The sequence below is a fragment of the Euprymna scolopes genome, chromosome 33, assembly GCF_053919585.1.
Source record: "Euprymna scolopes isolate OS-2025 chromosome 33, ASM5391958v1, whole genome shotgun sequence".
Lineage (NCBI taxonomy): Eukaryota > Metazoa > Mollusca > Cephalopoda > Sepiida > Sepiolidae > Euprymna > Euprymna scolopes.
Window position 1 is genome coordinate 90,871,104 of NC_136514.1, and position 17,916 is coordinate 90,889,019.

Sequence of the window (17,916 nt, forward strand, 5' to 3'; positions counted from 1 at the left end):
GCAACTAACATTTCGTTTACAACCTGTATGTATATATATATACACACACACACACACACACACACACACCAGTTTAGAGGTATTCAAGAGTGATAACTAATGAATTTAACAAGGTTATTAAGAGTGCTCAATAAAAGAAGAGCAAGATATATTTTTATTAATATAAATAAATTTACATGGTCATAACATTTGACATGCTAATGTTTCAGACAAATAGTCAGTTAAAGCCAGAAGTCCTCGATAGGCGACTTAATGAATGGTTTCTTTCTTTAGAAGAAATCAATCCTCAAAAAATAAAAGGACTGGTTTCTTCTGTGGAAAGCAAACATTTATTAAGTCGCCTGACAAGGACGTCTGGTTTGAACTGACGATTTGTTTGAAACATTAGCAGTGTCGCGAGCATGTAAATTTGCTTCTACTATTATATAAAAGGAACTTTATCTGTATGTGAGTTCGTTTCCTATGTACTCCTAAACAATTGGGCCGATTTTTTTAAAATTTCACACAAATATACTTTATGTGTCTGGCAGTGTTCTTAGATTTTGGATTGGAAGGTTTTCAGTGAGTATTGATAATCAAATAAATCTGACGAAAGAAGGAACAGGCAATTTTGACCAAAGTTAACACCTTACACAACCTAACATCACAAGTGCATTTGAGAAGTTTTATTACCACACAAGCAGAACAGTAGGTTCTTTGATATGACAGGGGTACGTAAAAAGTGAATGTTTCCGTTTAAAGCACAATTGAACCATAATACTTGACATTTTCATTTTAACCTTAAATTCAAGCCATTATCACCACACAAGCAGCATGGCCAGATATATAAAATCAACAGTAGTAGTTTGATGAGATGGGCTCATTCGAAATGAATATTTGTTTAGAACACAGTTGAACCATGATACTTGACTTTTGCATTTTAAACTTTAATGCAATTTAATTTAATATATAAAAAATAGTTTTATAAACTCAACAGTAGGTTCTCTACAGTGCAATGTAGACTATAATGTATTGTGGACTAAACTACTGCGAGAGACATGTGAAGCTTCCTCCCGGTGCACTATGATGGGTCCCCAACAAAAGTAGGCAATCAATCGATTTGATTGAAAAAATGGGTGATTTCACTTATTTTGATGATAATAAAAATATGGAAGTGTGAAACATTCGTTGATCATCATCATCATCAGTATAAGAAAAATTTGTGCCTATTTTCCAATGCCAAAAACGATTCTTTTAATTGTCTTTTTATTTCGTCTTTAAAGCAAAATCTCACACTGCTGGTAGTAATAATAAAACAATAAATATTTATTGATTTTTCAACAGTTAAACTAATACCTATAACAGGGCTCTACATTGTGAGTAAATTAGTCACATTTGCGAGTGATTTTTCAAAATGGCGACTAGAAATAATGAAATGCTTATCTTTTGGCAATTGTATTTCTTTCATTAACACGCTTGCAAAGCTCACTACTGAGTGAAAAATATCTTTTCAACTTTTTTTTTTTAATAAAACGAGCAAAGTCAAATTATTTAAACAATAAAAGGTTTAACAAAACAATATATTCTTTTTTTTTTTTTACAAAGGCTGTTTAAAGAACATCTAAGAAAATTCGAATGTTTATACATTCAAGTATCAACATAAAATCCTGTGTATAATACATTTATTATTACACTTATTGACAAAAATACAAAAAAATCTTTATGATGTACGTAATCATTATAGAACAAAGATGTCATATTCTAAAAATCATGTGGGTTTTGCTAGTAACTTTTCTATTTGGCTAGTAAACGAAAATATTTAGTTGTCAAAGATAAGTTTGTCCATAGTCTCTCGCTCTTAGACCAGACCAAAAAAAAGTCTCAAATCTAAAAGGTACTGCACTATCTGCCAAGCTCCAACCTCTGTTCCATTGCCACAGTGTCGCATCCCTGTGCCAGTTTTACCAGTACTTTAATGGAATGTGCTCTGATGAACTCATGCACTTGTAATGTACATACCACTGACTGACCAAAAACGCAACAAAATCCTTAGATGCTGGAATGCCTTCTACTCTAATAGTTTCTTCCTTTGAACTGTTAGACTTTGGAATTCCCTCCACGTTTCTTGCTTCCCTGAATATCCTAACCTGCTGAAGTTTAATTATAATGTGAACAGGAATCTTGTTGATCAACTCCCCACCGCCCCCTGTTAGTCACAATTCCAAATAGTAACCTTTTACGCTCAAAGTTGCAATACACCTTGTTTGATGTCATATTCTAAAAATCATGTGGGTTTGGCTAGTAACTTTTCTATTTGGCTAGTAGACGAAAATATTTAGTTGTCAAAGGTCAACTAAAGATAAATTTGTCCGTAGAGCCATGTATAGATCATCTTCCACAAGTGTATTTTTACGCGCGAGAAAATGTCTGCATATTTAACGTGTTTTGATGGTAATTGAGAATAAATAACTCTATTCTTAAATATGGTTGGATCACTCTTTCGCTCTAGTAGGTATCTCACTGCCGATGCAATCCTCTATCTGTATAAGAGCCAGGTATGCCCTAAAATGGAGTACTGTTCGCATATCTGGGCTGGAGCTGCTCGACGCGCCCTATCCAGCTTTAATAAAGTTCAAAACCAGCTTCGAAATCTAACAGGTGATTCCCTTTTCTCTTCCTTGCAACCTCTTTCCCACAAAAGAGACGTTGGAAGCCTGTCTCTGCTCTATTGTTATTTTGATGGCAAATGCTCGGCGGAACTCCAATCTATAGTCTCCCCTTGCCAAACTTAAAAAAAAAAAACACTCGATTAAATACAACCACTATGTATGATTTCCCTCACTAACTATCTGTGCCTAAATCTAAATGCAAATTCTATGAACAACGCTTCTTTCCTAGAACTGCCCGCCTGTGGAACACTGTTCTGCTGACCTACTTAATAGCCTTCAAATCCAATGTAAACAAGTTCTTGTTGAGTCATCCTCATAAATAATCAATGTTCTACCCAATTTACACCATGAATGATTACTAAACTACCACCTTACATTGATTAACCCTTTATCCTTAAGTGGCCTTCGGGCCTTGATAAGTGGTAACTCCCAAGTAAAAAGAAACATTTAGAAATTTATAAAGAATCGGAATCATCTCATCATGAATATATACACACACATATATATATATATGGTCTTATCACTAATATATATGTGTGTGTGTGTGTATATATATATATATATATATATATATATATAAGGTTAGATGATTTATTGAAATAATGGTACTGCAAAATTTATGAACTATTTATACTGATAATTCGCATCAGGAGAAAGGAAAATATTTGGTTTAATCCTCCATTTAGCGTAAATGTCAAAACTAATATACCTAAGGAATTCTTCAACATTATACAAAACTCTATCAAATACCCACACAGATATAGTTCTATTTTCAATAAAAACTCAATCAGGATTTCTTATTCAACAATGCCTAACTTAGCACAAAGAATCTTAACATTTAATAACAATAAAATTAAATCAGCCGAAAAAATACCTTTCCCAATTAAACACAAAACTAATTGTAATAACAAACATCTTTGCCCACTCAATAATGATTGCATCCATAAAGGTGTTATATATTCATGCACAATTACTGAGCTCCCACGCAATCCTCCCATAACAGACACTAATATTTCTTCTTCAAGTTATCCTTCTTCCCATCCTCCATCTGATATAGTTACTAATCCAATATACCACTTGAGCAGCCCCTCAATCTATAATCATACAACTAGCAATAATAATAATAATAATAATAATAATAATATTTCTCCTAACAGCCATCCTAACACTAACAACACTCATTATCCCCTCCAAAATAGTCCTCGTACAATCATTGTCCCACCCTTTGTTGAACACAATGAACAAAATTCAAACTATTTAACTAATAGCAATTTAACAAATCAGCAAATTAATATTAATATCACTCAGACCTTTAGCTTTTAATAAAGTACATACATATATCGGCGCTACTTCAACATTAATTAAGAAAAGAATATCAAACCACATTTCTTCTTTTAACTACCATAATTCTAATAATAACCAAGGAACTTCTCTAACCACTTTAATTAAAAAACTTAACTCTAATAATACCCCCTTCTCAATCAAATGAACTATCATAAAAAAGGTTAAGTCTTATACTCCAGGCTCTAAGTCATGTCACCTCTGCACAACCGAAGCTATAACTATAATTACTTCCCCTCAAAGTAAAAATATAATAAATTCTAAAAACGAACTGATATCTTTCTGTAAACATAAGTTCATATTTAATTATGGTAATTTTGAAATTACATAGTTATTACTTTAATCTTTCAGATATATATCATTTTTCTTTAACATTATCGTTTTTTTCTACATACTTTCTTAATACTTTATAACTTAATAATCCTTTATTTTAATTCTTTATTTCTTCTTTGCTTGGCCGGGTTTTTTTTTATTTGCAATTTCCGTTTTAGTCTTTAAATATTCCTATCTAATATATCAATCTACCTACACATTTATGTCCTGTATGTATATTTACTTATATTTTACTATATGCATTTACTTACATACTTACTTGCTTTATCCGGAATTTGCAGATACTTGCCATCCTCTCCCCTTAAAAAAGTTTTTTATTTTATTTTATTTTTTTAAATTTTTCTTTTTTATAAGCTCTATTTCCTATTTGGTTTTATCGAGCTTTTACATCTGGTTGAGATAACTTTATAAATATTAATTCTTTAATATTTATAATATACTTTAGTTTTACCATCTTGGATCATTTTGGTAAATTTAATTGTAATTTTTATTATATATATATATATATATATATATATATATAAAGTCATACCATCTCTATTTCTACAGTTATGTAAATGCAACTTTGTCTGTGTGAGTTCGTTCCTTATAGACTCCGAAACAGATGAACAGATTTTCTTTAAAATTTACAGAACTTTAGTGTATACGTCTGGGAGTGATCTTAATTAAGTTTTGTCTCAGATGACCCCCGATAATTACTGATAATCGAAACTGTTATTTTAATTTGTCTATCATCGGTAAAGCCATTTTTTCCATGTTGTCACTTAGTAACAATGATAAAACAATGGGTCATGAAAATTCTATTATGGGTAAGTTGATAGTGTTTTTTTTTTTTTTTTTTTTTTTTTTTTGTTTTTTTGCATGACATTGTCTGTAAGTTCAAACTCCGCGCATAAATTTCTTAATTTTTTTTTTCATTAACTGCAAAGGATTCTATAAGACTTGAAAATTTACATGTTTTTTTTTTTTTTTTTTTTTTTTTTTGCATGACGTGATCTGTAGGTTCAAACCCCGCACATAAATTTCTTAATGTTTTGTTTTTGTTGTTAACTGGAAAGAAGTTTATATAAAATCTATATATATAAAAGCGAAAATGTATGTGTGTATGTATGTTCGCTTTTCCTCAATGTCCACGAAAGGCTTCTTTCAGAGAAGCGCTTGCTCCGTTCACAACTTCTTAAAACTTTTTATATCATCTATAAATTGTAATATCTCAGAATTACCCACGGACCTCACCTGTCTATTGAATTTTATTGACTTTCAAATGTTAATTATTCCACATTTCCCGCATCGGCACGCGTTACATTCGGTTTTTGGTATAAAAAAAAGAAAGCGAAACTCGACTCTAATCACAGGCCGAAAGCCAGTTTGTTCAATATCGACTTCGTCATATCAGACTGTAGCTTTCATTTCTCTCCTCCTAATAAACAGGGAGCGGGTTTTTAAAAACAAACAAACCGATTTATTCAAAACTGTCCCGCACAAAATCGTAACTGCTGAATACCTATCGCCGTCACGTCAATCAAAAACGCGCACCTGTTTTTTTTAAAACACTTTATTATTTTCCAACTGCGCATCGTCAACGCTTCGGGGTTTTTTCACATACCCTGAAAAACACCCGGGCAACGCCGGGTACCCCTCGCTAGTAATTTTATAAAAGAAACAGTAAGTTCTCTAGAGTGCGATGTAGAATAACATATATTTTGGACTAAGTTACTGCATAGAGGCATGTGAAGCTTCCTCCCGGGCGATTTCACGGATTTCAATGACAAGAAAAATATAGGAATGTGAAATATTCATTGATCATCATTCAATCTTGGGTAGCGTGTCCCTGCTAGTATCCTAATAAATTTCCTGCAGCTTATTTAAATGACAACACCACATTATTTTGGTGCTTACCAAAAAACAAATTAGTTTTTGGAAATATGAACCAAAATATTTCGGCGTCAAAAATGGCAAATGTGTACAAGCAATTACAATCATTAACGACGACGACGACGACACACATAATAAACGTGTCAAAATATTTTAAACATTTAACAGTGAAATGAAGGCATGGAGTACAAATTAAAAATGCGAAAAGAAAATCGACAATATTTTCCCAACCAGTAACGAAAACTTTATTAACTTAGCTGACATCCAACTTACCGATACTCAGATCATCGTCATCACATATTTTACATACTGATATGTGTCGGACGACTCTTAGAAATTGATTTTCAAGCTATCTACGGTCCCCCCTTGCCAAACTTTCACAAAATCACTCAACTAGCTACAACCACTATATAAACCATTTACACCACTCTCTATCTGTGCCTAAATCTAAACGCAGATTCCATGAACAAAGCTTCTTTCCCAGAACTGCCTGCCTGCGGAACACTGTTCTGCTGTCCTGCTTCCCGGTTGAATACAACATGGTAGCCTTCAAATCCAATGTAAACAAGTTCTTGTTGAGTCATCCGCATAAATAATCAAATTCTACCCAATTTTCACCATTAACAATTACTACACTACCAACTTACATTCATTATCCTTTATTCTCGAGTGGCTTTCAGGCCTTGATAAGTTGTGACTCTCTTGTAAAAAAAAATAAATAAATAAATAAATAACCTATCTTTAGTCTATTCTTTTTGATCCCTCTTTCTCGCAAATTTTTCTGATTCTCTCAAAGTCGGTTTTCTCTATCGTTGCAAACAATTTCTCACATCCGAGGCTATTCTCCATCTCTACAAATCTACTATCAAACCATGTATGGAGTTCTGTTGTCATATTTGGGCTGGTGAATCTCTGTTTCGTTTGAGGGTGCTTCATAAGGTGCAATAACATGTTTGCACTTTGATTGGCTCCCACCTTTTTTTCTTCTCTGGACCCTCTCTCCCACAGACGTGATAATACTAGTCTCAGTATTTTTTTTTTTTTTTTATAAATACAATTATGGCATTTTGGTCAAGATCAAAGTGTAGTATCTGTTCTTCAGATGCTGCACTTCTATTTCTTGTTCTCTTTCGGTGGAGGAGAAATCCTTCACGACTGAGACAATTTTTATTTTTGTACCTTTTCTCCACGTTAAAAATTTTTTTTCTTACATAGGCATCACCACTTATCAAGGACAAGAGGCCACTCGAGGATAAAGGTTAAAGAGTGTACAGTAGAAATTGGACAATATAGTAATCATTACTAATGGAAATTCAGTAAATTTGTTAACTTATATGGAACGGCTCATCAAAAACTTGTTTATGTTAGACTTGAAGACAACCATATTGTAGTCAGCTGGAAAGCAGGAAAACGGAAGACAATTCCATAGGTGTGCAGTTCTAAGAAAGAAGCTTTGTTCATGGAATCTACGTTTAGGTTTAGGCACAGATAAAGAGTGGGGGAAATTATTGATAATGCTTTCTGCTAGACGGGTGTTTCTTGTGAAAGTTTGGCGAGGGAGGGGGCCATATATTGGCGCTCAGCAGATGAAAATAACGATAAAACAGAGACAAACTAGCAACATCTCTTCTGTGAAAAAGAGGTTGCAGGGAAAAGAAAAAGACATCCCCTATGAGCCTACGAAGTCTATTTTGAACTCTATCAAGGCAGGACAAGTCCTTTCTAGCAGCTCCTGCTCAGATGTGGCAACAGTACTCCATCCTTTGACGTACCTGGCTCTTATATAGATAAAGAATGGCATCAGCAGTGATATATCTACTGGATCAATAGAAGGATCCCACCATTTTTCCAGCGGCCTTGGCTACGGATTTAATGTATGTGTTCCATTTAAGATCAGGAGTAAAGGTCAAGTCCAGAAGCTTGTCAAAACATGAGGCCTCCCCAAGACGAGAGCCATTCATTTCAATTGATGCCAGATTGGGATCAGAGCGTTGATGATGTAAAGATAAAAGCTTGGTTTTAGATACATTAAAAGTAACCAGCCAACCCTTTCCCCATTGTACCACTTGCTCAAGATCAGAGGAGAGAGAATCAGAGAGAATTTGGTCATTTACGGTCTTAGATGTGCTACCATAGATAGAAGTGTCATCAGCATAAATGTCTACGAATGATGTAAGGATTTGACTTGGAAGATCATTAATGTAGATCAGGAAGAGAGTTGGGCCCAGGATGGACCCCTGAGGGATTCCTCAGAATTGTCTGATCTATTCTCTGCTTCTTTTGTTCCAGCTTGTTTGATTCGTTGGTCTACAGGTCTCCATCAATTCATTGTTTTAATAACTCATTATAATACAGCTTCCTATTCCAGTAGCCTTTTTCCAAGGACTGCAAGATTGTGGAACTCACTTCCTGCTCACTGTTTTCCTTCTACCTACAGCCTTAGTCTTGAAAAGACTAAGGTCAATAGGCATCTCCTGTCTTTGCAATAATCAGCTTCCATTCTTGTTAGCTCCTTACATCAAGTGGCTTCATGTCTTGTCTCGAGCGATTTCCATAAAAAATAGAGCAGAGATAGGCTTGCAACGTCTATTGGTCTAGAGGTCTTCATCAATTCACTGTTTTAATATCTCATTGTAATACAGTTTCCTGTTCCAGTAGCTTCTTTCCAATAACTGCAGACTTTCTTCCCCAGAACCGCTAGACTTTGGAACTCCCTTCCAGGATTCTGCTTTCCCAAGTGTACTGACATGCAGAAGTTCAAGTGTAATGTGGACAGACATCTTGCTGCTTATTTCCCTACATAGTATCCCTGCAACTTATGTCCCCGATAGTAGCCCCCTACATCAAAGTAGCATTGTGCCTTGTTTAGGGTGAAAATAGAAAAAAAAAACACCAAAAACAAACAAAAAAAAAAAAAATAAATTTATGGAACTCTTTTCCTGCTGACCATTTTCCTCCTAACTATAGCCTTTTTTTTTTAAACTAAGGCAAATAGGTGCCTCCTGTTGTTGCAATAATTATCTTTTGTTCTTGTAAATTCTTACATCAAGCAGTTACAAATAAATCTATATATCTATGAAAGTGAAATTGTCTCTGTGTCTCTGTGTCTGTGTACATTTTCCTGCCAAATTACTCTGTCAATTTTCAGTTTACAGACTCGAGTTTTGACATGAGGCATATTGAGATTTAGGAAAATCTTTTAATCAGATTTCGGCCAGAAATTTGGCTGTCAAGGGGTCAAAGTTCAACGATTGGATCTTTGAAAACTCTACCAAACTCCTCCACCAATTTTGGATCTAAACACTTAAAATTTTAGATGTAGGTTCCTTGGACATGGATCAAACTTTTTAACTTGATTTGAGCCCAAAACAATAAATGTTAAAGGGTCAAAATTGGGGTCAAAGTTAAAAGAAATTTAACTTCTCAGCCAATTTTTAGTCTAAATATTTGAAATTTTACATAATTTTAGATGTAAGTTACCTGGACATAAATCAAACTTTTTAATATATATGTATACATATGCACATAAAGTTATGAACAGTACATAGGGCCTGAGCAAAGCTGGGCTGAATGGCTAGTCTGAAATAATTTGAAATTAGAGTATTTAGATAAGTATCTCAAGGAAATTAAAATTTATAGAAGCCAACACAATATAGGGTGTAACAAATCTACACAAATTGAAGCAAATTAGAATATGTAAAATAACCCATGCAAATTCACCTTTATTAATATGTGTGTCCACATACATTAAACTGACTATGATAGACATGCTATACACTCACTCAGATTATCTATTGCAAACTACACTCCGCTTTCATCACAGAGATCAATATAGTTCCTGCAAACAACCTCAATAATTTATTTCACTCCTAATGAAACTATCACTAGACGTTGTATCCCGATTATGTTACTTAGCATCTTCTCTACTATTCTGATGAGAATCATTTGACTTCGAAATATCATAGTATAAAACATTCCTTTTTACTCAAATACCCTAATTGATGTATACCCCTATTAAACAAATGAATAAATCTCTCTATATATATATTACTATATAGTTTTTATAACTTCATTTTCTGCTTTTACTGATTCATATATATATATATATATATATATATATATATATATATAGCATAATCACGTTGATACACCAGTTTTTGCCAGATCACCGAAGTTAAGCAAGATTGAGCCTGGCCAGTACCAGATGGGTGACCATTTGTAAAGTCTAGGCACTGTATGTACCATGCCAAGTCGTAGAAATTTCCAGGTTGATATCTGGGGGCACATTAATTCACTGGGAGAGATGCACCCCCAGTCTTCGTTAAGGCATGTATCTAGGAGAAGGAAACTCTAAAACCTGTGGCAGTCATCTATACCAACAAAGGTTAGCAGTAATACTAAAAAGTGTGGATGGTTCTACACAAAGCCTTCACCACTATAAACAAATCATCCGTGTGGATTTCCGAACAAATTAGTTGTTGTGGCGAAAGCTGATACATCGAAATCAATGGAAGAGTCCATCATATATAGTATTTTACATGTATTGTGTTCGTACATACATTTGTATGATCAGGTTAATAATCTGTAAAGTGATATTTCAAGAAATCTCCCTTCATCAAACATATGTTCGACTTTCAAATGTGCATATTATGGCAGCTGTAAAATGAGTAAATTCTGTAGGAATTTGAAATTAATTTTAGTTACCTTTCTGGAATTTTTAGATTAGGATTGGTTATTTGTATTAGATTCTTGAGTGTCATTTTCACAACGTTTCGGTCGATGTAACTGCCGATCTTGTTCAGGTGTATCTTGTTGAACTCTGGAATGTTTCTGTCAAACTCAGGAATTTGGACGGAATTTCTAACGGAACCCTTTATTTACTTCACGGAGGTAGCATGCTCTTGCTCTGTCAGCCATGAGGTCCTTAGTAATTCGCAATTGTATTTTTCAGTCTGAGAACTGAACCGTCATCTTTCAGGAGAATATCACTTTTACAATTTATTTTTCCAAGTACTCTAATCACTGCAGTACAGGTCTTTGCGGACATTTCTCATACAGATTTTTGGAGCCTTAAACCTATGAAAGGAATTGTCTGTTGCCTACAAAACCAAGCAAAAGCGATATTTAGTCACAGCAATGCATACCAAGAGGATATTGACAGTTTAAGAGAAACCCTCCATCGAAACAATTATATAGAGAGCATGACATCAGCTCCAAGAAATCTGACACTCAAGATGAGAAGAGTAGTTTGATAGATTCAAATAATTTGGTTAATTTTATTTGTTTTAAAATTTATTATATTAGACTTACTAATATAGAGATTATATTAATAATTAATGTTAAAGTATTTTAGATAAGTATGTTTCAGTTTAAATGTCACTGGTACAATAATATTGTGGGGTTGCATTCATGCCAGACGTCCATTAGATGGAAATATTTTTATGCACGGCAACAATGTACAACGGATTAAGGATACAACTGTGGAATTTCCACGGGTCCTGCAATCATTTTATTAATTTTTGTTTTATTTTGATTTCAACATTTATTTTTGGAGATTTTAAAGGAACATTTTGTAGCATATGCTTCAGACTTAACCCTTGACCTTTGAGTCAGTCTTTGACCTTTGAATTGCACAGCACTCAACTGATTTGAATGGAGTTGTTTGTTTTTTTCTTTAATCAATTTTATCGAAGCTGATAACAAAAAAATGTCGACATTTTCTTTTTTTGTTTTGTTATATACATGCTGATAATTATGTCTCAAATAAAAATGATAAATGAAGATAAAAGTATTATCACATCTGGTCTTGGTACATCTAGAGGACATCTACATTGCGAATGTGTGCCTTTGGATTCTTAAACCGGCAGGGGGATGTGATACGTCTAGTGTGTTAGGTATAAGTTAGTGTTAAGTTCATTCTTGCATGCCTTCTTGCTTCCAGCTAACACCACTGGTTAACCTCATCGTGAAAAGGGAGAAGCTATGCATAAGTCTTCCCTGCCAGTACATAGCCTTTCCATCATCAAGACTCCTACAGTGCCTCTACATTAGCCACACACGGTAATTGGGTGCCTTGCGGGCCCCAGGCTAAACTTGTAAGAGATCTCGGAGTAGTAGGGACCCCAGCGTTATGGCCCACCGATGTGTGGACATGCCCTGGCACACTACCAACGCCTACCCCACTGTTTTGTGGGTGCCCTTGGTTGGGCGAAGACTAGGGGAACCAACTCCAAAATCAAACACCACTGCCTTGTGGGCCTTATCACAGCAAAAGGCTAAGAGATTGAATCGTCCCCCTAAGTAATCCAAGTTTCAAAATTCCCACTGTTTACTATGCTAAAATCACAATGACTAATGTATACCTATTAACCCTTATCCTTGAGTGGCCTCTGGGCCTTGATAAGTGGTGACACCCTTGTAAACAAAAAAAAAAAAAAAAAAAAAGAGATGAGAACTCTGACTTCAAATTCTACTGCTGCCTTGCAGTTTTCCTTAAAAGGCTATGCAACCTCATCCAGAAAGAAAAGGCGTAGTAGCAGACACGATAGGGCGACTGTCAACCTCACTGAGATAACTTTTGACCAGAAGCTGCGGCCTCCTCTGCTGCCAGTCATTGTGGGTTCGCTCCACTGGACATGAGCATTGGAGGTTCAGAAGATGTCTATCTGATGCGCAACAGATACTGCACCTAAACTGTGCAAGCAAGTTTAGGGCCAAGGTGAAAAGTCCTGTGTTGATGGAGTGAGACTACGCCAACACCGAGGGATAAAGCACTGAGGCCCCAACTAGTCATCATAGACTCCATGACGATGGTGCTGATTACATTGCGAGTGATTTTTCAAAATGGCGACTAGAAATAATGAAACACTTATCTTTTGGCAATTGTATTTCTTTCACTCAAAATCTTCCAAAGCTCACTACTGACTGAAACACATCTTTTCAACTATTTTTTTTTTAATAAAACGAACAAAGTTAAATTATTTAAACAACAAAAGTTTAATAGAACAATGTACTCTGTTTTTAGTCGAGTGCAAGTGACTCTATAAGTCACTCCGTCGGTTGGTCTGTTCGTGACACTTTTGTGCTTGGCCTTTTTGGTTAAGATCAAAGGTCTGTTGTTAATAGATGCTGTTCTTAGCTTTTTAAGCTTTTCTTGGCCTTTTGGCCAAGATCAAAGTGTAGAATCTGTTCTTACTACATGCTGTACTTATTGTGATATAAAGTGGGGGATCACTTTTCTGTATTAATTTAATGTAAACTGATCACCCACTTCACAGCCAGTCATTCTCCAGATCATTCAAGTTGTTTTTGAAGGATTCCAGTTATTTTTTAAGCATTCAAGTCATTCTTAAGGTCATTCAATTCATCTTTAAGTTCATTAAAGTCATTCTAAGTCATTTACTTTTTATTTATTTAAGTCATTTCAGCCCATTTTTCGGTCATTTTAGTTTATCTTTAAGAATTTCATGTCAATCCTACATTCACACATTCATTCATTACATGAGAGCACACGACTAATTGCTATCGGTCTTTTTTTTTAACGAAGGCTGTTTAAAAAAAATATCTGACTAAATTAGAATGTTTATACCTTCAAGTATCAACATAAAATTCTGTGTATATTTATAATTACACTTGTTAAATAAAATTCTTTATGATATACATACTCGTCACAGAACGAACATATCATATTCTAAAAATCATGTGGGTTTGGCTAGTAACTTTTCTATTTGGCTAATAAACGAAAATATTTAGTTGTCAAAGGTCAACTAAAGATAAATTTAAGCAATGTTGAGCCTAGTACCAGATGGGTGACCATTTGGGAAGGTTAGGCACTGTATGTACCTTCTGGGAAGCTTGGGTGTGAGGCCAGCATCCTCACCCCGAAAAAAGAACTCTTCACTACATAAGCATCTACAAAGTTGTGGATGGCCTATGCCCCTCTAGGGGCTCAAGGCTATGGATGGATCGAATATGTACAACGCATGTTTGAATCAATTCCCCCTTTATTTATGCCGTTATATTCATTTATTTATGACTGAATGAATTAGTTCAACCAGGTCAGGTAGGGTTAATGTTGAAAGTGGTTTCAGAATCTCCACAAAAACGCAATACCTATTCTACACATCATAAAAGCATGTGCAAAACTTGACAGTTAAACTCCTTTTAACAATCAAGTTTTACGTTATGTTGGTTTATTGACCATAAAAAAGGTGAAACTGGGGAAAAAAAGAGTGAAAACACAATTTCACTAGTACGTAAATACGAAATAGACGCAAGCAGAGATGATGAATCTAATAAAACCTAAAGATGTAGCATTGCAGTATATGATATATTTAATCTAGAAATAATAGAAAACTACACGTTATGTTTGATGACAGTAGCCAGGGCTTTACATTGCGAGTGAAACAGTCGCATTTACGAGTGATTTTTCAAAGTGGCGACTAAAAATAATGAATCGCTTATCTTTTGGCGATTGTATTTCTTTTACCGACACTCTTGCAAAGCTCACTACTGAGTGAAAAATATCTTTAACTTTTTTTGTTTTGTTTAATAAAACGAGCAAAGTCAAATTATTTAAACAATAAAAGGTTTAATAGAACAATATAATTTTTTAATTTTATTTTACAAAGGCTGTTTAAAGAACATTTGAGAAAATTTGAATGCTTATAACTTCAATATAAACATAAAATCCTGTGTATTTATTATTACACTTATTGACAAAAATACAAAAAAATCTTTATGATGTATGTAATCATTATAGAACAAAGATGTCATATTCTAAAAATCATGTGGGTTTGGCTAGTAACTTTTCTATTTGGCTAGTAAACGAAAATATTTAGTTGTCAAAGATAAGTTTGTCCATAGTCTCTCGCACTTAGACCAGGCAAAAAAAAAAGTCTCAAATCTAAAAGGTACTGCACCATCTGCCAAGCCCCAACCTCTGTTCCATTGCCACAGTGTCGCATCCCTGTGCCAGTTTTACCAGTACTTTAATGGAATGTGCTCTGATGAACTCACAGCACTTGTGCCCCCATCAATGTACATACCACTGACTGACCCGATAAGCAACAAAATCCTTAGATGCTGGAATGCCTTCTACTCTAATAGTTTCTTCCCTTGAACTGCTAGACTTTGGAATTCCCTCCACGTTTCCTGCTTCCCTGAATATCCTAACCTGCTGAAGTTTAATTATAATGTGAACAGGAATCTTGTTGATCAACCCCCCACCGCCACCTGTTAGTCACAATTCCAAATAGTAACCTTTAACGTTCCAAGTTGCAATACACCTTGTTTGGGGTAAAAAAACGTTTTAAAAAAAAAAGTATTTCTTGTGGAGTGTGAAGTCATCCCATAGATGTTGTTTTATGCAGATTTACTTTGAGTTGGTTTTATAGTTCAGTTATAGTCAGCAAACGTACTTCCTAATTTCCTGCATGGCTGCTACCAGAAGCAGTGACAAAGCAAATCATTTCCTTCGCTTTTTTCTCTCAAACCTATGTTTCCCCTGTGCATGTACTCCTTTTTATTGTTTTTTTCCAATCGTTTTTTTTTTTTTTTAAAATAATAATTGAAGTACGTTAGCTGACTATAACCGATAGTTCTTATAATGGTCTAATCTTTGGACTAAGCAGAATCTGCCCTGCGTATGAGTTTAAAGTATGTCATCTTTGTGATATTTGATGTCAGTTTAGTTACCGTTATGCCCAGGTCCACTTTCACCTGGAGTGGTTGTACATACCAGGATTCCATTTTCTATCCTGGATCTGACACTAACCCACATCTGTCACATATTACTGACCCTATATATGTAACAATTAAGTTTGCTAGTATAAAGTTAAAAAAAAAAAAAAAAGTGGTAGTAAGCAGGAAGGCTCGAACTCGTACCGCAAAGGAGGAAAAGAATATGAAAAAAAACGTGACACCTTTGCTGTTGCATCCATCCCCAAACCGGAAGTGGCAAAGGTTTAAGTTAAGGCTAGTCAATCAAAAAGAAGAGATGACTTTTGAAAATGTCGGCAAAAAAAGCGACCCCTTTTTGTAGAAAAGTGCCTAATTGAGAATGAAGGAATTAATGTTTTTAGTCAATTTTTCAATATTTATCGTCCGAAAGGTCGAGCTTCCAAATGATATGGATCTTGTGAAAATCCATTGCCACTGTCGAAAGTTTTAGGCATACATATAAACATGCATACATACATTTAAACAGACAGGTGAGATTTATATTATAGATGTTTATACTTAATTAGCAGGGGTTCCCAGTATTGCCCGGGTGTTTTGGAGGTGTAAAAGAAAAAAATGTTTTGGTAGGAAGGTAGGCTCGAACCTGAAGCCTTGACTCAAAGTTGGAAAAGAAGGGGAAAAATCAAACTGGCATCATACCCACTTGGCCACAACAGGAGAGGAATGGAAAGCATTTTAATTTAATGATTAAAAAGTTAAATGACAAGTGTGTGAACTTAATGAGATCAAATATCACGCCATATGGGGAAACTTAACTTTGGCTGCAAGCCAGTGCCTGCGTTTCCCCTAAAATATTGGTCCAAATGAATAGCAATTGTCTGATATAAGGGGTTTCCCCCACATTGATCAAACCTCATTGCTTTTCTGGAAGTCCCTGTCACGAGTGCCAGGGAGCTGTGTTTATGCTATGGATTCAGTTTCGCTTTTATACTGAAAAGCCAAACAAACATGCGTAGACCAAGAAATATCACGAAAACAGTATGTAAAAGTCGTCGAAATTAAAGATACACGCGAGCTTGTTTCGTAAATTGTAGATATTATAATCTAGGTAGCATATAAAAGGTTCTAAGAAACAGTAACCGCTCCGAATGCTCCCCCCCTTCCCCAAAAGTATTTTGCCAGACATACACAAAAAATGCACACGCACACAAACACACATTTTCGCTTTAATATTATAGATGGCTTCCATTAAAGTTTAAAATACAAAACTCAAGTATCGTGTTTCAATTGTGCTCTAAACAGAAACATTCATTTCGAACATGCCCCTGTCATATCAAAGAACCTACTGTTGATTTTATATTTTTGGTTCAGTAATAATGGCTTAAATTTAACATGAAAAAGTCAAGTATTATTGTGAAATTGTGCTTTAAACAGAAACATTCATTTCAAACGCACCTGTCATATCAAAGAATCAACTTTTGATTTTATGTTGGGCTTTTCAGCTTGTGTGGTAATAAAACTTTTCAAATGCACTTGTAATAAAACTTCTCAAATGCACTTAGGCTGTGTAATATGTCAATTTTGGTCAAAATCGCCTGTTTTTTCTTTCATTGGATTATTTTGATTATTGATACTTATCAAAGACATTCCGATACAAAACTTATCTAAGAATACTGTGAAATGTCATAAAAATCGGCTCAGCTGTTTTTGAGTCCATAGGGAACAAACTCACAGACATGCGAAGTTCCTTTTATGTAATTGTAGAGGTAAAGATACACACAGCATGATGATGTAGCACGATTCTATGGTGTCGTTGGGAGGTCCCTAAAACACAATTATGTTTTACTAACTGGATTTGCAGAACAGAAACATTAAATAATATAAACCTAAACATAGATTCCATGATCAAAGCTTCTTTCTTAGAACTGCGCACCTGTGGAATTGTCTTCCGTTTTCCTGCTTTCCAGCTGTCTATAATATGGTTGTCTTCAAGTCCAATGTGAACAAGTTTCTGATGAGCCGTTCCACTAAGTTAACA

General features: G+C 34.7%; 1 protein-coding gene and 1 pseudogene across 1 annotated transcript in view; both read left to right on the plus strand.

Annotated features, from left to right (window-relative positions):
* The window catches only part of LOC145258353 (pre-mRNA-splicing factor ATP-dependent RNA helicase PRP16-like), a 290,934-nt gene that overhangs the window by 246,907 nt on the left and 26,111 nt on the right, over positions 1–17,916 (plus strand). The window lies entirely within an intron of this gene.
* Positions 13,343–13,468, plus strand: LOC145258465 (U2 spliceosomal RNA; annotated as a pseudogene).